We start from the raw sequence: 20,997 nt of genomic DNA, 5'->3' as shown, positions 1-20,997 counted from the left end.
TCAGTGTGATTGTGGCTGGGCTCAGTGGCTCACGCTTGTAGTCCTGGCACTTTGGGAAGCCGAGGCAAGAGGATAGCTTGAGCCCAGGAGTTTGAGACCAGCCTGGGCAACATAGTGAGACCCCTTCTCTACAAAAAAAATCAGAAAATTATCCAGGTCTGGTGGCACACGTCTGTAATCCCAGCTACTTGGGAGGCTGAGATGGCAGGACCGCTTGAGCCTAGGAGGTTGAGGCTGCAGTGAGCCGTGATTGTGTCACTGCATTCCAGCCTGGGTGACAGAGTATTTGTAAAAGAATGCAATTGTAGGCCGGGCGCGGTGGCTCAAGCCTGTAATCCCAGCACTTTGGGAGGCCGAGACGGGCGGATCACGAGGTCAGGAGATCGAGACCATCCTGGCTAACACGGTGAAACCCCGTCTCTACTAAAAAAAAAAAAATACAAAAAACTAGCCGGGCGAGGTGGCGAGCGCCTGTAGTCCCAGCTACTCGGGAGGCTGAGGCAGGAGAATGGCGTAAACCCAGGAGGCGGAGCTTGCAGTGAGCAGAGGTCCGGCCACCGCACTCCAGCCTGGGTGACAGAGCGAGACTCCGTCTCAAAAAAAAAAAAAAAAAAAAAAAAAAAGAATGCAATTGTAATTTCATCACCTTTATTTTTAGAAATCGTTTATCAGGTGCTTGCTGTGAAAAGCCGTTTAGATGTTGACAGTCTCTACCTTCTAGGGACTTAAGTGTGTTCAGAAGTATTTAAAATGAAATAATTCTCTTAGCTAAAAATGACTAAATTACTGTGGAGCATTGAGGGCTACTTTGTGCCAGGCAGTCAGCTTTAAACACCTTTGATTTTCTCCCTGTGATGAGGGGTATACTGTAATTTTTATTGTACATTTGGGGAAACTGAGGCTTAAAGTGGCGGAGTTTTCTTAGAACACACAGGTGGAAAGCAATGAAGCTTAATCCTCAGCTTCATGTCTTCTCAGGGTCCTTGATCTTCAGCACCCTGTAATTCTGGTTCATTTTAGGCAATTATCAGAAGTCACCTCAAATGCCGAGAACCTGTGTAACACAGGGGATGAAGTAAATGTGAGAAATGTAATGAAGCATTTCCTTATAAACTGTTGTAAAGATTTTGTTCCAGAGACCAAGTATGAGAAAAACAGAAGCCAGTTGTTCAGTTTCATATTAGTCACCCTCTTCTACTGAACTGTTGGTAAATTCAAAGCTTCCCTCTATACGAATTTACTTTTATAGGAATATTATAAAATCTATACTTAGCAATATTAGAAAATAAACTGTACTTAATAGGTTTAATGGAAATTAAACCCAAATGTAATGGAAATCTGAATGAATGCTCAATTAAAAAATGTAATTTATAGCAGTGGTTCTCAGACTTTAGCGTGCATTTGGGTCCTCTGGAGGATTATGTTAAAACACAGATAGCTGGGCCCCAATCCCAGACCTTCTGATTCAGGAGGTCTGGGACTGGCCTACAGATTTACATTTTTGACAAGTTGCCAGCTGTATTAGATATTAGAGTTCTCCAAAGAGAATTGGGGTTCTCCAAAGAGACAGCATAGGTGTATTAGGAAGGAGATTCATTGTAGGAATTGGCTCATGTGATTATGAAGGCCAGGAAGTCCCAGGATGTTCCCCAAGAAGTCTCAAGATCTGCCATCTGCAAACTAAAGAACCAAGAAGGCCATTGGTCTAATTCAGTCTGAGTCTGAGGGCTGAGAACCCAGGAGCACCTGGCATAAGTTTCCGTCTCCATCTGAGTCTGAAGATCCAAGAACTAGGTGTGCTGATGTCTGAGGGCAGGAAAAGATGGAAGTTCCAGCTCAAGCAGAGAGCACGTATTTGCCTTTCCTCTCCCTTTTTGTTCTATTCTGGTCCTCAGTGATTGGATCCACACTGATGGGCATCCACAATGGCGGTCTTCTTAACCATTTTCCCACTTAGAAAAAAAGTGCAGCTTGTGGCCAGTGCTCATTTAATTTTACATAAACATGCTCTTGGAGGCTGAAGCAAATTGGACTGATTTTCAATGTGAAAATAAAATAGAAAATATTATTTCTAAACAGAACTAACATCAGAATAATCTGAATGACCAGAGCTGTCATTCAGGTTGTAAGACAGTAGAACCCTTACATAGTAATAAATGCTAGTGAAATGAGCTGGCCAGTAGATGATCCCTGAGAAAGCCATTTCCTAGTCTTATACCACATCAGTAATCCAAAGCAGGATGGTGATCTGAAGTCCTCCATAGTCAAGGGTGATAAGATGACTCAGTGGAGCCATCACCACTATTGGGAAGATAGTGAGGACACCTGCCTCCCCTACCTTCCACACCATGTACATGATGGCACGTGACTTAGGTGTGCAAAGTGTACACAGTGTCAGCTTTGATGAAAAACTCTTCCACTCAGTCTGCTACGTATATGGCATAGTCACTATACTGCTAAATTAAATAAATGAGTGAATGTAAATCAGGATTGAGATACCAATTAGATAAAATACTGTAGTTTGTATATGGTGGAGATTTTCCTTTCTCTGGAATGTTTCAGCATCAAACCTTTGCTGAGTTTCTCTTCTTGTAGTGACTAAGAATTAGCTGAAATAACTGTAAAAGCGTAAGATTCCCATTTGGCTGGAAACTAGATCACGGCGGCTGGTTTACTAAGCCTTAAGAAATTCCTTTAGATTTGATGTGTCCAGACTTGTACTGGAATATGAAATACTCAGTTTGACAAGATCTGTGAGTTCCTAGTACATACGTGTTTTTAAAAATGTGTTTCTCAAAATACATTTAGGAAAAAATCCCTTTGAAATGTTAAAACTACCTTTAGTGGTGATAAGGATGCTGACAACCCCTTCTGTTTAAATAAAAACAAACAACTTCTAACCTTCATGATGTTATAATACATCATTAACTTGTGTAGACAAACATCAGTGCTCACATTTAAAGTAATCATTAAACATTTTCAGAGTTATACTTAAAATGACTTTTTAATCATACTATAAAATATTACTGCAAAGTTGTTGGTGGGGTAGTTGTAATAAGTTGTAGTTCTTATTTCTTCTTTCTCTAGAGTCTGTTTTGGCTTTACCTTGGGGGGAAAATTCCCAAAGAATTGTAACTGAATACAGAAGCATTTTTAAAAAGCTTATTTTAAAGAGGAGGAGAAATTTTAGAGCTATTTCTAATAAACCTCAAAAACTGAGAAGTATTTATCTTGCTTCTTACCTTTTTTTTTTTAATTAATAAGCATGCATTGCTTATATAAAACATTTCTCTGTGTGTGTCCATATCTGATGCAGATAGAAGTTCAGTGTGAATTTAGTGATTCCCAGGGAAGACTTTGGGAACTTTGGTTTCTGAGTTGTGCTCTCCTCTGACTACGTGGTGAGTCTTAGTCTCTGGAGTCAGCCAGATCCAGATCTTAGTCTCATGGAGTTAGCCATGATCATTTTAAACTTATTAAAGTGCTATGGTGTACAAAAGTGCTTATGAAACTAAAATGTGGGGAATTAAATTAGATACAATGACTGTGAGGTTTTGGTTTTTAGTAACTGTTTTTCATTACTTCATTGATCCAAAGTGAGATTTTTAAAGCTAAAGTCCTTGTTCCATTAAGATAATTCTGTCATTTGTCCAATTACTCGCCTTACTCAAATTCCTAGCCCCTTTGGTACTTTCTCTCTAGCTCTTGCCCTGCTTGATGATGTTCCTGAATGGTTTTAGTTTTCTTTGTTTATTTTTCCACTTTCTCGGGCCAGGCCTCCAATTTAATTCTTTTAGTTGAATGAGCTTCTTTCTTCCTTGTTACAGACTCACTTAGAGCTCATTCCTCTCTGCCTTAGTCCCAGTATGGTCTCAGTAATGACATGCAGTATGGGGACTTTGTTTGGACTCCTATTTGAACAAACCAACTGTAACAAGACACCTTTGAGACGATAAAAATTTGAATATGGATTGAGTTCTTGATGATAAGAAATTGTTAATTTTGTTAGGTTAATGGCATGGTAGTTACTTTAAAAACAAATTTCTGGCCGAGTGTGGTGGCTCATGCCTGCAATCCTAGCACTTTGGGTGGCCAAGACAGGAGGATCACATGAGCTCAAGAGGCTGCAGTGAGATGACAGTGCACCAATGCACTCCAGCGTGTGTGACAGAGCAAGACCCTGTCTCAAAAGGAAAAAAAAAATTTTTATTCATTAATTATAAACACACACTGATGTTCTTATAAGTGAAAAGATACATTGTTTTGGTTTTGCTTTAAGATTCCAGCAAAAATAGAACAGAAAAAGAGGGACTATATTAAAAAGACTGACAAAATATGTATCATTGTTGAAGCTTAGTGATGGGCGCATTGTATTCACTATAGTATTCTCTTTTGTATATATTTGAAGTTTTTCATATTAGAAGGTTTAAAAAATTAGAACAAAAATGAATGTGGAGTTTCAGCATCCTACCAGATGTTTCTAAAGGAACTTTAAGTGACAGTGGGGAAAAATGTCCATATCATCCTGGAGTTTAAGGCAGGGAATTTTTGGTAGGTGGCTATTGAAAAATAGCCAACCTGTTAGTAAAAAATGTATATATGATCTCATGGCCACAGATAGTAATGTAGAAGACAGATAACAAGAGTAGTAATCCTTGGGTGAGGAAGAACAGGAGAAGGCAGGCCAAGAAGTTACAGAGGGCCCCCAAGAACTAAGGAAATCTGTTTTGTAAAAGGACTTGTGCGGCCAGGTGTGGTGGCTCACACCTGTAATCCCAGCACTTTGGGAGGCTGAGGTGAGAGGACTGTGTGAGCCCAGAAGTTTGAGACCAGCCTGGGTTGGTTTAATTAGCTGGGCATGGTGGCACATGCCTGTGATCCCAGCTACTCAGGAGGCTGAGGTGGGAGGATTGTTTGAGCCTGGGTGGTTGAGGCTACAGTGAGCTATGATCGTGCCACCGCACTCCAACCTGGATGACAGAGTGAGACTGTCTCTCAAAAAACAAACCTATACAAACAATGGTAGGAATGTCAAGAAACCCAGGAGTGAAGAGAGGATTAGTCAGATGCTGTGAGAGGAGGTGGAGAAAACCAGTGTAGAATGGGAAGGCACCTTTGAAAAGCCTAGAGGAAAATTTTAGAAGGGCATTAAGGAGGAGCGTAGCAAGGAAGTCTAGACCTATGACTTGGAACTCAGTAATGACGTGCAGTATGGGGACTTCGTTTGGACTCCTATTTGAACAAACCAACTGTAACAATGTATATAACATTCTGTTATATAAATAGGATATCCAGAGATAGGAAATAGGGGAAATAGAGGATAATTTGGAAAAACACCCCACTGTTATTATTTGTGGCAGTTATGTTCTATAAAGTCACTAAGGACATAATTAGTGAATACTGAGCCATTGCTCCTAGGGGAACAATACAGAGTTAGATTCCTGTGAGCCTCTGGTTGTAACGATTTTGTCAACTGTCAACCCATCAATACATAGCCTTGTTTTACATGTGTTTCTGTTTAAAGATACCTTGTTTAGTATACATTGTTGGTTCATTAACATTGACCTCATGGCCAAGAGCACTATATCTCATGCCTGAATGAAGTTTATCCAATGCATCTCTTCTCCCTAAGGCACATCATGGCCTTGTTGTGATTAAGAACATTAGACAACACTAAGGCATGATGTTTGGGGCTCATTTTAAACAGCAAAATCACCAAGAAACCCACCAAAATGAAAAAAAAAAATTGTCCTAAAAACTGGTCACAAAAAGGACATTTGTTTATAATATAAGGACTAAAACAAAGAGTGTAGGCTGGTTTGGCTTCAGCTGGGTACGTGTATGTGGAGTGACTCAAATATTTTGGTGTGTACTCGCTGCAGTTGGCACATATACTAAAATTGGAATGATACGGAGAAGATTAGTATGGCCCCTGTGCAAGGATGACACAAATTAGTGAAACGTTCCATAATGAAAAAAGAAAAAAAAAATTGGTTCTCTCCACATGTGCGCAAATGACCATGAGCGTTGGTCTTGGGGTTATAAATAAGTTTTAGAAGATGAATTTGCAAATATGGAATCCATGAATAATAAGGATGCACTGTATTTTTTCATCTTTATTTCTTAATTGACAACTGTGATCTGTATTTTTAATGAGCCTTTTTTTGGGAGCTTGATAGGCATTGAGTGTTTTTCCCAAAGATTTGTCACCTTCTTGTGAATTGTCTAGTCTGTTCTTTTGGTTTTATAGATTTATTCTAAACTAAAAGTTAATGGTAGTTGCCATTTATAATTTCTTGCAGAGGTTTTTGCAGAGATCATCCATTTAATATTTTTGTGCACTGAAGGTTTTAATTGTACAGTCAACACTGTCATTCACTTGTGATTTTCATTTTTTCCAAGCTTAGAAAACTTGAAGGATGATGACTTTTTTATTGGAAAGGTTAAAAAAAAAATGTAGGTAAAAGTGATGGATGCCTAGGCTGAGGGTGGTGACTGAGTATGTGGTACTTGAAATTGAGTTTGAGTGTCCAGCCCTGATTTCATTGTATCTTGGGATACTTAAAAAAGTCTTGCAGAGGCAATCTGCTTGAAAATGCTGTATAAACCTTAAACCTCTGTAAACTGTCAAATGTAAGTGCATAATAATTTCTGATTTGTAGACTTCTGTTGACAATCTTTCAAGACAGGAGAAAGGTGAAAAAGACTGAAAAGACAGATATTTTTCAGAAATTAAAAACATGTAAATTTTCTGAAATAGAGAATGAGAGATTTTTCTAAATGTGACCCAGAAGGCTTTCAGGTGATTTCCTAACAAGATTTGAGTTTTCTCAGGTTAAATACAGTTGTGGCTCTCTACCATGTGCCCCAGTCTTATCTTTGTTATACCCTTTCACACATACTCTGTTCTTCACATACCCTTCCTTCTGCTGGCTAGTGCTTCCCTGTTTCTGGAACTTTCTTAAGCATTTTTACCATGTATTGTAGTTATGTGTCATCTTTCTTCCTCCTAGAAGAGAAGTTTCTGTCTTACTCCATGTTTTATATTGTAGACATGAAAATAATCCTCTAATGGAATAAATGGATAGAAGAAGGGATAATTTTTGATTAGCTGGGAAAGAAGTGTGGTTAAGTCTGCGTGGGTTTCTCAATAACAAGCCTTTCTTGAATTAACCTCATTTCCTGTATAAATCAGATACTTATTGGAGAGAGAATTTGGGTAATGTTGTTGTTAGGGGATATCAGAATAAAAAACCTCATGTTTCATTAAGTTTCTTAGGATTTTTTATGGATAAGCTGGAAAAGCTTGGGCTTGATTATAGTAAGATAGATGAATGTGTTGCAGGTTGATTAACTGTTGACTTTGTGCAATTTGCTGCCTTGCCAGTGCTATTCTAAATTTTCCATCAAGGAACTATTAAGGAAGAGGAAAGTTTATACTTTATTTTGGAGGGTTTAGAGGGTTGAGGGTACAGGAATTAAAGGTTGGGTTATGGGTGGGTATAGGGAGACTTTAGAAGCACAACCAGGAGCAAAATGTCTTTGAAGTCTCATGTTTTCACATAAAGATGCATTCACTTTGTATTTTCAACATACCTGTGTTGGTTTTAAAATATTTTAAATTATCACTGAATAAAATGTTTTAGTAGTCCTTTCCAAATGTCATGGTATTCTAGTTTGAGAAGAGTGGTCTTTGATCAAGAAAGGTGATCAAATTTGTGTCTATCCCATTTTTGGGAGGAAGCTAACCAACTGGATGTCAGACATCATAATAGAAAAGGCTGCAAAAAGTTGAAGGCAATCAATATGAACACATACACAATTAAGCTCTACTGAATGCAGCTTCGTAGAGTCAGGGGAAAAAGTGCATGTTTATAGAGTGGGAGACCTGGATCAGTAGCAGCTCTTGTTAAAAAGATTTAAGATTTCAGCCAACCATTTGATATGGGTGGCCTTCTCTGGCAGCTTTAATGGCACAGTACTCAGAATTAAGGAGATAATCATCCCGTTGTTTGCTGACTTTGTTAGGCTGCTTCCAAGGGCTTGTTTTCAAACAAGTTCTACATTTTAAGAGGGTAAGCCAGGGAAGTAAGTGGACTAGAAACTATGCCCTACCAGGAATAGTTGAAAGGCTATCAGGTAGAAAGGAGAGCAAAGTTAATTCTCAACTTCAGGGGGCAGGATTGGAACTTATGAGTAGACATAAGAAGGACATGTTTTTCTACTTCAATAAATTAAGATTTTTTGCTCTGTAAACACACATAAAATGGATATCATATACTATTTAGTAATCAGTTTTCACTTGATAGAGCTTGTATATCTTATGTTACTATTTATATGTTCATATGATTTTTAATGGCTACATAGCATCTCTCTATATGAATGCACTCTTATTTATTAAAACCATCCCTGGCTGATAGTTACTTTGGTCATTTCTAATTTCTTAGTATAAACGACAACACGACAATGAAGATATCTCAAATACACTCATCCCTGTGTATTTGTTGAGTTGTTGTTTCCTTAAGACAAATTCTTAGCAGCAGAAGCTGAGTCGACATTAGTACTATTTACTTATGGCTTTGGATACTTATTGCCAAACTGCTTGTTACCAGTAATAGGAACTGCATGTGTTAAAGAAGTCAGATCACCCCAAATTAGAGATGTTGTCATAGGGATTTTGGCAGTGGGTTGAATGTTGGACAGTGATCTCAGGCTCCTTAAAAAACTCGTGTAAGTTTTAATGTAGGACCAGGTGACTGTTTCATCTAGAATTTTCACATTTCGGTCTTACTATGTAAGTCACACTGTTATAGAAAACTGTTAAGAGTCTGTAACAGGGAAAATAACTGCAGAAGTTTTCTGTATTCGAAAAGCACTGTAGAAATTGACCAAGGAAGAGAGGCACATGGCAGGCAACAACACAATGCTATTAGGTTGCATGTATGATAGAAATAGTAAAGGAGTCTTTCAGCAGATTAACCATTTTATAACTTAGGTAAGTTGGGGTTTTCCAGCTAAGTAAATTGCATTTTCTACATCCTGTCAGAGCTGGGTAACAACTGCTTCTTGGGAAGATGGGAACAGACAAAGAGCTGCTTTAGATCATGTTCCCAGTAAAGAGCTCAAAGTGTTTTTGCACATGTTTTATCCTCATGACCTAAAGCTCAATGCAGTGAGATGGTGTAGTGCACTGAGATGATCAGCAAAGGGGATTCCAGCTTCACTGCTTGAGTAAGCCACTGGGCCTCTCTGAGCTGTAGTTTCTTAACCTGTATAGGAGCTGAATTACCAATACAAGTCAGAGAGAGAGTTACAGTGAGGATTTCCTGAGATGATATATTGGATAGTGCTTTATGATCTGTAAAATGCTTTACAAATATTAGTTGTCAAGTTAGACAACTGATTCTAGTGGAACTTTCCAACTTAAAGCTTTCTAATGGATGAAAGAGCTAGTGAACTTCATCAAGGCAGAAGTTAGGTCTGATTTTGCCTTACTGTTTGTGTTTGGCTCATAGTTGCAATTCACTAAATATTTGTTGAATGAAAAAAATGAAATTGTTTTATTAACACGTTAGAGAGGCACCCTTGAAAATGTGTGCTTCTTATCTTTGTGAAGTAAGTACTGCTATTCGTATCTTACGAGCAGGGAAACAGATCCATCGATTCTCAAATCACTCTCACAGCCAGATTCTGCATTTTTCAGGTGATTTCTAATTACATGAAAGAGATTAGATCAGGTACCTTTTTTGGTTATTTAAGAGGAAAGATGGAACCAAGCCTGTGTTCTGTAGCTCTGTTGTGTAAAATCACTTAGAGCAAATGAATGAAATATTTTGTCAGACTTTATTTTTACAGTAATTACTGACCCTTAATAGAAAATAATTTTATGTGTAGCCCTCCCCAGAGTCTCTGTTGCTAGGAAGCTAATGTTGCTACCCCTAATATGGCAACTTTGTCTATTTTTCTGTTCTTTGTGCATTGTGTTTGGTCTTAAACTGTGAATATTCCATTAACTGAGAACTCTGAACAGCCATTGTGTAACTGGAGTGATAGTCTGTGTCAGTTGGATGCATTGTACTTGAGAATAAACATGCTGTTTTATTTGTGGTGGGACTTCTCTCATTGCCACTAATAATATGTTGTTAACTGAAGATATAAGGCTATTAATAAACCTCATAAGTACTTTGCATTGTTGAAACAATCCTTCAGTGTAGGATCACATGTTTTAATAGATATGTATGTCTATATTTTCAAATAGGCAGTAGACCCATTAGTTTCTTATCCTTGGGTGTTAGGTCAGAAGTGTCAGTGAAATTGAGTCCAGAATTGTAGTTATGTGTGCTTTCCTAGGGAGAAGTTTCTTTTCTTTTCTTTTTAATCAGAATCTCAAATTGCTCTGTGGTTCAGAAATGTTTAGGGACCACTGACCCAGCAAATTCAATTCAGCCCTGATAGCTTATTTGATTCATGGTGACTGTGTCACTAGAAAGTGATATAAAATCCCTAGACTAGCACAGGGCACACATAGGTGCTAAACAAATATTTGTTGGAAACCCAATAAAAATCACTGGTGCTTTTTTTCTTTCTTCGCTGTAACACATTATGGCCTGTGAACCTCTAGAAGACAGGATCTTTGTCTTACTGTCCTTGGCAGCTGTCTTAACTTCTCACGTCTGTCTCCTAGTGTCATAGAATGTGCACTTTCTATAGCAAAGTAGATTTGTAAAACTTTTTCTTACCAGACCACCCTCATACATACAACAAATCTGAACATGTATCCTCAATATGTACACTTAGTTGTAAATTATATACGTGAACATATCTCTATTGAGAATACATGTCATGTTCAGATTGTTTTATGCTAATATGAAACATACATAGTTGCAATGTTAAAAGAAGAGATGAAAGGTAGTGTTTTAGGATGTATTGATAACCATGATGGCTTCATATTAATATTAAAAGCTATACCTATTTCTGCCCATGCCTACTTTTGGTGTTCTCGTAATCTGAGCATGCACCCAGTTCTGGCTCTTTGCAGCTCCTCTTCCACTTCCTAACACTCTTGCAGGAGATACCCTTACTGCTAACTGCTTATTCTCTATGCTTCTTAATTCATATTCTTGAGAGTCAGTATCTGATTGATTCAGTTCACCTTGTCATTCCAGGTCAACTCATGTGAGTCTCATTGACATACAGCGTTGTTTTTGGCTTCTCTTGGGAAGCCCACTCTGGTCCACACAGGTGACTGCATGAGGTGGGAAATGAAGACACTGGCACAGACGTGCCTGGTAACAAGGAGTGTGTGCAGGGCAGCTCCACTGAGAAGTAGCCTGGTGAGGCTAGAATGGTGACTGCTTTCACTATTAGACAAATGTCGATGGTTAGAGAAGAGAGACCAAAGTGTGACTTTAGAAACAGAAAAATCCCCTTTTTTTCCTTTGAAAATCCATACCTATATCTTTTGAAGACCACTAGGCATGTCAGGTAAACCTTTTGCAACTTAAGTTAATCGGAGAACTGGAGAACATTTATTCCTGCTAAGATCTTTCCCACCCATTCAACTCCCTGACTAGTTGCTGCTGAAGAGAAAAATGGTAGCAGCTTCGTCTTTAAGATTTAGCCCATAGTTCTTGCAGTGGGAAAGTCAGCCCTAAAGAATGGTTTCATGTTTGCTCCCATTCTACCTTGTGCAGGCAGTAGTTTAAGAATTTCTTCTGCAGAGCACAACTTGTGTAGTCACCCAATAGGGTCTTCCGGTTCACCGAGACCATGGTATTGCAGTAAACAGTTTAATTGACGCAAAGCTGGCTAGCCACATGGGAAATGGAGTTATCACTCAAATGAATCTCCCTGAAGTTTTAGGGGTTGAGGTTTTTCAAGGATAGTTTGGTGGACAGGGGACTATAGAATGGATGCTGCTGATTGGCTGGGGATGCCATCATAGGAGTGTGGAAAACAGCCCTTATTCGCTGAGTCTGCCTCTGGATTAGGGGCTATAGGACCAGTTGAGTCATGAGTTGCAGGTCCAGGTGGAGTCAGCCAGTCTTCAAAAATGCAACAGTCTGAAAAGACATCTCAAAAGGCCAATCTTAGATTCCACAAAAGTGATGCTATTTCCAAGAGTAATTGGGGAAGTTACAAGTCTTGTGACTTCCATAACAATGGCTGGTTATCATTTATACCTACACTTTAAAAAAACGTTTATTTTAGGTTCAGGGGTGCATGTGCAGGTTTGTTATATAGGTGAACTCGTGTCATGGGGGTTTGTTGTACAGATTGTTTTATCACCCAGGTGTTAAGCCTAGTATCCATTAGTTATTTTTCTTCATCCTTTCCTTCCTCCCACCCTCCAACCTCCATTAGGCCTCAGTGTCTGTTGTCCTCTACGTGCCCATGTGTTCTCGTCATTTAGCTCCCATTTTTATAAGTGAGAAAGTGTAGTATTTGGTTTTCTGTTCCTGCGTTAGTTTGCTGTGGATGATGGCTTCTAACTATCATGCAAAGGACATGATCTTATTCTTTTTTATGGCTGCATAGTATTTCATGGTATATATGTACCACATTTTCTTTATCCACTGTACCACTGATGGGCGTTTAGGGTGATTCCATATCTTTGCTATTGTGAATAGTGCTGCAGTGAACATACATGTGCATGCGTCTTTATGATAGAATGATTTATATTTCTTTGGGTATACACCCAGTAATGGGATTTCTGGGTGGAATGGTAGTTCTATTTTTAGAACTTTGAGGAATTGTCACATTGTCTTCCACAATGGTTGAACTAATTTATACTTCCACCAATAGTGTGTAAATGTTCCTTTTTCTCTGCAACCTCACCAGCACCTGTTATTTTTTGACTTCTTGATAATAGCCATTCTGACAGGTGTGAGATGTTATCTCCTTGTGGTCTTTATTTGCATTTCTCTAATGATCAGTGATGTTGAACTTTTTTTCCACATACTTGTTGGCCGCATTTGTGTATTCTTTTGAAAGGTGTCTGTTCATGCCTTTGCCTACTTTTTAATGGAGTTGGTTTTTTTTTTTTTCTTACAAATTTAAGTTCCTTGTAGGTGCTGGATATTAGACTTTTGTCAGATGGATAGTTTGCAAAAATATTCTCCCATTCTGTAGGTTGTCTGTTTACTTTGATGATAGTTTCTTTTGCTGTGCAGAAGCCTTTTAGTTTAATTAGATCCCATTTGTCAATTTTTGCTTTGGTTGCAATTGCTTTTGACGTGTTCATCATGAAATCTTCGCCCATTCCTGTGTCCAGAATGGTATTGCTTAGGTTATCTTCCAAGTTTTTGAGTTTGACATTTAAGTTTTTAATCCATCTTGAGCTGATTTTTGTATATGATGTAACGAAGGGGTCTAGGTTGAATTTTCTGCACCTGGCTAGCCAGTTATCCCAGCACCATTTATTCAATAGGGAGTCCTTTTCCCATTGCTTGTTTTTGTCAGGTTTGTCAAAGATCAGATAGTTGTAGGTATGTGGCCTTATTTTTGGGTTCTCTAGTCTGTTCCCTTGATCTGTGTGTCTGGTTTTGTACCAGTACCATGCTGTTTTGGTTATTGTAGCCCTGTAGTGTAGTTTGAAGTTGGGTAGTGTAATGCCTACAGCTTTGTTCTTTTTGCTTAGAGTTGCCTTCTATGCCTACATCTTAGCAGAATTCAGGCCCTTCTGATAATCCTAACCTTGTGTTGTTTCATTAGTTTTACAAAATTGATTTTGTTTTAGAAAGTGCTATTCTCATTCTTGCTTTAAAGTTAAACTATAAACTAAATTTTCCCCGAAGTTAGCCTTGCCCATGCCCAGGAATGACCAAGCACAGTTTGGAGGTTAGAAGCAAGGGTCAGATATCTCTTACTGTCACAGTTTTGCAAAAGCAGTTTCACTTCCCTCTTCTAAGTCCCTTCTACATTGATTGGAGCCAGCAGAGAGAACTTTTGCAGCATTTCTTAGTTTGAATGTGCCATATAAATGAAACGTGTTTGGAAATGTGAAACCTAGTCATCCATGAGAATGTTTTCCTCTGAAAGGCAGCACTTCTTGATAAGTCCCTTCCTCATGGAACTTTGACGCAGTGTTGGCCCATTTTAAAATTTATTGGTTACCTTGGGAGATGCCCGAGCTTATCAGAATTAGACTTTCTCATTTGAGTACATTCTTGCAGTATAGAAGGTTGCGGATGTTTTATAACTTTAAGAGGCCCAGTGGTATTGAATTTAGAGTTAATTTTTAAAACTGGCTCCAAAGTCATCAGCATGGACAAAGCTTACAGTCTTCCAAAGAGAGAGAGTGCCAAAGTTCAGCACTTGGCATTCTTGGTTTTATTTTTTTTCTCTGCACCCATATCGGGTAACTATGATTACCTTCATTTTACAGAGAAGAAAACAAAGCTCAAAAGTTAATTTGACTAAAGTCACAGATGAGTCAGGTATAAGGTAGAGAGTGATCCTGTGTGAGAGTAGTTTACATTTATCTTAATGATATGGTTGTAATCTTATCTATAATGCATGTTAAAAATCAACCTCTCAAGATTTTTTACACCAAAGGCAAAAATGTTCAAATGTTGATATATTCCCTTCCATTCATTTTTGTATTTTTGTTTAAAATCTTCAACATCATACCCAGTTTTCAACCTAACTTTATAAAGTAAGCGTTTCCTTCATCTTCCTAAACATGTTTAAGATCTGTATCATAATTTAATAATTATTACGTTTCTGAAATTTTTGTTTTATAATAGTGAGGCAGTGAATGTATTTATGTGTAAGTCTGTGGGTTTTTTTTCTCTCTCTCTCCCATAGAGGCAGAGACTTGCTCCATGGCCCAGGCTGGAGTGCAGTGGCATGATTGTCACTCTGTTGCCCAGGTTGGAGTGCAGTGGTGCAATCATGGCATGCTTTAACCTCAAACTCCTGGGCTCAAGCTATCATCCTGCCTCAGCCTGCTGAATAGCAAGGACTACAGGTGTGCATCACCATGCCTGCCTAATTTTTAAAAATTTTTTTGTAGAGACAGGATCTCAGTATGTTGCCCAGGCTGATCTCGAACTCCTGGCCTCCCACCTTAACCTCCCAAAGCACTGGGATTACAGGCATGAGCCACCATGCCTGGCCAAGGTTGATTTTTTAAAAACATTATTTCCTTAGTATGTGTATTATTAGAAGCAAAATTACAGGTCAGAAGTCACATTTTGAAAGATCATGATCACTTAAAGAACCCTTAATACATTTTGCCAAATTGATGTCTTTTAAAAATGGGATCGATTTCCATACTCATCAGGGTATGTTTGAGTACATAGCTCACTGTAGACAGAGCTCCTGGGGAGGGATGGATGGCTCTGGTGCTCTTCTACCCAGCTGTAGAGCTTTATCTAGAGACCAGCTCCACTGTGGGGCACTGGAAGGCTGTTAGTGCAGAGGTATCTTCTCAGTATCTGCCTGACACACTACTGTATCCAGCTGCCTGACCCAGTCCTGCCCACCTGCCTTCCTTTCTTCCTGCCTCCCCTCTGTTTTATCAACTTTGTCTCAAAAAGCATAGCTTCCTATCTCTGTATGTTCGTCATTCTCCTATTTATGGTCCCTCAGTACGTTATAGTGCTTGCTAAGGTTTCAATGTCTCATATGAATCTCATGTTGAAACTTAATCCCCAATGTGGCAATGTTGAGAGGTGGGGCCTTTAAGAGGTGGCTCTGCCCTCATGAATGGATTAATCCATTCATGGATTAATGGATTAATGGGTTATCATGGGAGTGAGACTGGTGGCTTTTAAGAAGAGGAGGGGACCTGAGCTAGCACACTCGGCCCTCTCACCATGTGATTCTCTGTGCTGCCTCGAGACTGCCAAGTCCTCACCCGCAAGAAGGCCCTCACCAGATGCAGCCCTAGAGTTCGGACTTCTCAGCCTTCGTACCTGTAAGAAATAAATACCTTTTCTGTATAAATTACCCAGTTTCAGGTATTCTGTTATAAGCAACAGAAAATTGACTGATAATACATTTATTCTAATTGTGTTCACTTTTCTTTCATCTAGACTTACAAGAAATTTACTTCTCTGGTTGGCTTTTCAAGGAAGCTTTTGAATTTATCACTTCTGATTTTTCTATTAATGCATTCATTATTAGTGAAATATTTGTAATCATTTTTCAAACAGTTTGGGGTTTTTTTTTTCTCATTTCAATATGTAGTTCACTTATGTTAATTATGTAGGGCTTACATTTTTCTTTGTTCTCAACCTGCATCAGATTCCATAACATTTGATATGTTGTAGGGTTTCTGTTTTCATTCATTATACACCTTCCCCACCCCAGGCCTTTTCATTACTTTCAACACAGTCTCATATTAGGATTTATGTTTTTTAAAACATTTAGGAGAATAGAATAGTTTTTTTCTCCATGTATTGGTTTTTTGTTTGTTTAAATGTCTGTTATTTCTGTGATGGCTTTGTTTTAATCTGTGCTTGGAGAGTGGTCTTTCATTGCTACTTTGCAAAATGTATTTTTCTTTGGCCTAGTATGATTGTGTGTGTACATTTGGGGACAAAACGTTTTTGTGGAGATAATGTAGACTTAAAATTTTAAATCTATAGCTGTGTTTTCATTACAATGAAAATTTGATGTCCTTAGCCTGCCCTGAGTATAAAGCCTTGACTTGCTTTTTGAGCATAGTTAACAGTGTTGAGATAAGAGAGACATTTGCTGGCAGTTGCACTGATGGCTGCACTGTTGTCCAGTGGGCCCAGCTGGGTGTACAGCGTGCAGTATAAATAGAAATCTAGACACAGGTCCCTAGAAGCCTAATCTGTGACCTAGACCCTGTCTCTGGGGTGCTCTTACCAGAAAGTTAATCTGTTAGAGGATCTTTCATCAACATAAAAGGCAGAAATAATTTTCTAAATGCTGTTGATAAAATGTGAGTGCATGCTGCTTCATTCTATTATGGAAACTGAGCATTGGAGACTTATTTTCCTTTTTAACACCACTTGCCTCCAGTAACTTACACTAATTGTCATATATACCAAGCCTTTGAAAATTTGTAGTTTTTGTAAGTTTTTAGGAAATATGCATGCTAATTAGTGGCTAAATTATGTTGCTTTTCATGTGAATTTAGTAAAGTTGTTTTAAGACCCCTTGGCTTAGTTTTTCATGAGACTTTCTAAACATGCTTAATCTCTGCATACTATTTTAATAATAATGTAAGTTTTTGACTTTTTGCTATTATAATGGCCAGTGAATATATTTGTGCTGAAGTGTGGAATTTTTTTGAACATTATTTTCTTACTGTATATTATTAGAGGTGAAATGTTTGGGTCAGGAGTTACAAACATATATTTTTTAAAAAACTAACCACTCTAAAGACCCTTGATGCATTTTGTCAAATTGATTTCTTGTAAAAATGGGACCAGTTTGCACCTCCGTTGAGGTATGAGAGAGTGCCCATCTCCTTGGGGACCTAGCCGCTTGATGGTTCCAGCGCTCCATCCAAAACTGCTTCACTGTGGGGTGTTTTGTGTGACATGGTGGTGTCATATGTCTTCTCTACAAGAAAAGGCATTGTTACCAAGGCAAACAGAGATACTTGATACCGTTATGTATAAACCAGAAGAAGCCTTTGCCAGAGAGACTGTTGACAATTGCTAGAGGGTATGATAATGCAGAAGTTACAGAGTGTTCCTTTGGCAACATGTGTTAATGGATTTGTTCCAGTGTTAGAGCCCTTTTTAATGAAAATTCTGAACACCTACACTGGAAAAATAAAATAAAAAGCCTTAGTCAGGAATGTATTGCTTGTTAAGATTTAGCCAAGGAGGTCACATGTTATTTAACAAGGTAGATTACTTTTTCTTTGTAGTAGGCAAGGAAATAGCTATGCTTCACTTCTAAATAAAAAAATATTTTAAAAAGAGAATACATTTTTTAAAAAGAAAAACATGACTAAGATAACTGTCTCATTCCTAGGCACTTTTTAATCTTATATAAATTTACATTTAGAGACTTAACAATTTGGCGTTTTTGAATGAATGCCTGAAATACAGTTGGACTATAGAGTCTCAGCTGAGAAACAGACATGTGGAGCAAGGTATATTCCGTCATTTATCAGAAAAGTTAAAGGCAATTCATTTTGTTTACAAGGTGGCACATAGATTATTCAGAGAGAGAAAAACATGGGTTTATAGGAAAATTCTTACCTATTTGGTAAGGACTCTGAGTTTGTACTTTAGCTTTATGTCTCATAAATCAAGTCCCAAGGTCACCAAGTGATAGTATTCCCAGGTTACTTGTGGGTCGAGGTGCAGAACGACTTGGAACGTTGTGGTTGGGCGTCTTTTTCTGCCATCCAACTTTGGAGGTTGCTGGTAGGAAATGCTTATTTTCCTTTTTTAGTGCATTTCAGTTTAAAACAAAATAAAAATGGAAAGCCAGTGTTTTCCCTCCACTAATACATCTCTAACTTACGGTTGTAATAAACAGTGATTAGAAATATACTTTTTTTTTTTTTTTTTTTTTAAGAGACAGGGCCTTGCTCATTTTCCAGGCTTGAGTGCAGTGGAGAAATTGTAGCTCACTACAGCCTTAAACTCCTGGGCTCAAGGCATCCTCATGCCTAAGCCTCCTGAGTAGCTAGGACTACTTGCTTGTGCTGACATACCCGGCTATTAAAAAATTATTTTTTGTAGAGACGGTCTCGATATGTTGCCCAGGCTGGTCTTGAATTCCTGGCCTCAAGCAATCCTGCTGCCGTCGCCTCCCAAAGCACTGGGATTACAGTATGGACATAAGCCACCATGTCCAGCCCTACTTTTGCTTTTTTGAAGGACACGTGCGTTAAGCAGAAATTTCTAATGTCAGTGCATTCTTTGCATCAGAACATGTTTTAACTCATGAGTTAAAAAAAAAAAAAGTATATTTCTAATCACTGTTTATTACAACTATAAGTTAGAGATGTATTAGTGGAGGGAAAACACTGACTTTCCATTTTTAACTCATGAGTTAAAACATCGCTGTTTCTGGCATAATGGTCTTTACACATTTCCATCTTTATATTAAAAACTTCTGAAATAAAATTTCTTTTGGGGCTAGAAAAAGGTAAGATTGGATCCAGTGATCTCTTTAGGACTTTCCTTTTCATACTTTGCAATCTCATTACTATTATCACAATTTATGTACTAATACAATAAGGTTGAGGTTTAACCAAAAGTTCTCTTTTCTTCTGGCATGCTTTGTGAGAAAATATTTGAGCTGGTGTAAATTGTAGTTACTGGCAGATATGGAAGAGAGTCCGACTCTGAGTATTCATGATGCTGATATGCTGCTGCAATTAGTCAAGTGCTACATGAGTTAATGTCATTACCAAAGGACAGTCTATTATCAGAGAATAAAGTATAATTTGTAAATGTGGAGGACCTAGAGGAATAAAGTTGTTGCCTTACCAGTCACTAAACTTATCTAATAAATAAAAATGAGGATTTATTATTATTATTATTATTATTATTATTATTATTATTTTTAAAGATGGAGTCTCGCTCTGTCACCCAGGCTGGAGTGCAGTGGCGCCATCTCAGCTCACTGCAAGCTCCGCCTCCCGGGTTCACGCCATTCTCCTGCTTCAGCCTCCCGAGTAGCTGGGACTACAGGCGCCCGCCACCACGCCCAGCTAATTGATTCTATTTTTTAGTAGAGATGGGGTTTCACCATGTTAGCCAGGATGGTCTCGATCTCCTGACCTCATGATCCACCTGCCTCAGCCTCCCAAAGTGCTGGGATTACAGGCATGAGCCACCGCGCCCAGCCGAGGATTTTTTTTTAAAGCCAGAATTTCATAAGCCATTATCAGCGAGAAAAGGTGGTGAGGATAGCAGGGATTAAGTAAGTCGCAGGCATTTTATTTTTATTTTAAAGAAAATGTTAAAATGGTTGATATTTTCTAGCTCAGCAGTCCCACTCCCACCCTCACTCATTGATTGATTATTTGCTTTAAAAATCCTGAGTGAAAAGACAGGAATTATTTCATTGTGGTGAGAGTGACTGATGTCAGAAGGTCAATTTCCCTACATTTACAAGATTCATATACACTTTAGAAAGGTTTTTTGTTAAACTGGGTGGACTATAGATTAACAGTGCACTTTTTGTTTTGTAATTGCATTTAGCTTTAATTAGAGGTTTAGAGTAGAAAGCTGAGAGTTGCTTGTAGGAGCCAAGGAGGAGATTAATGGGCTGTGCCCATCCACCGCAGCTCTGTGCTTCCAAAAAGTTTGCCAGGGCAACCTGGATTTGTCTTTATTATAGTGGAAGGAGTCTTGTCCTGTAGAAATAGAAATCACTGATGCATCACTAGCATCATGTGGCCTTTGTTCTCTGGCTGGACATGTTTGAAAGGCCCAGCTCATACCCACTCCTCCCTTAGGAAAGGGGGCCGAAGCTCTGCACCTGTAACATTCTATAAAGGCTAAAGATCATGAGGATGTTGAGTGGGCAGGGTCCCAGTGGTCTTTACTGAAATACCAGAGTCTGCACTCTGATAATGAATGAGGCTGGAGAGAACATTTCCTTGGTGTATTTTAATGCTTGACCTAGTTGACTGGGGTGCTCTGGGAAAACGAGCCTCACTTCCTGCTTTTCTACCTTAGATTGAAGTATGTCATTTATGTGATTGTTAATATTGAAATGAGTAGCTGTACCACTCTGTTCTCAACAGGGAGGAAACCTTTTTATTTGTAATGATTGTAAATATTCTTTCTTAGCCGGGCGTGGTGGCTCATGCCTATTTATAATCCTAGCACTTTGGGAGGCTGAGGCGGGTGGATCACCTGAGGTGAGGAGTTTGAGACCAGCCTGGCTAACATGATGAAACCCCATCTCTACTAAAAATACAAAAATTAGCCAGGCATGGTAGTACGTGCCTGTGGTCCCAGCTACCCGGGAGGTTGAGGCAGGAGAATCGCTTGACCCTGAGGGGCGGAGGTTGCAGTGAGCCGAGATCGCACCACTGCA

The 20,997-nt window shown here is 38.7% G+C and overlaps 1 protein-coding gene and 1 non-coding gene across 21 annotated transcripts in view; both read left to right on the top strand.

The window, feature by feature from the left end:
- Window positions 1-20,997, top strand: part of KANK1 (KN motif and ankyrin repeat domains 1) — a 240,862-nt gene that overhangs the window by 47,793 nt on the left and 172,072 nt on the right. The window lies entirely within an intron of this gene.
- Window positions 5,870-5,975, top strand: LOC123569337 (U6 spliceosomal RNA). Its single transcript, XR_006692966.2, has one exon. It is a non-coding gene; the product is annotated as a U6 spliceosomal RNA (small nuclear RNA).

Source organism: Macaca fascicularis, chromosome 15 (genome assembly GCF_037993035.2).
Source record: "Macaca fascicularis isolate 582-1 chromosome 15, T2T-MFA8v1.1".
NCBI classification, from domain to species: domain Eukaryota; kingdom Metazoa; phylum Chordata; class Mammalia; order Primates; family Cercopithecidae; genus Macaca; species Macaca fascicularis.
This window is presented reverse-complemented; position numbering and strand designations above follow the sequence as displayed.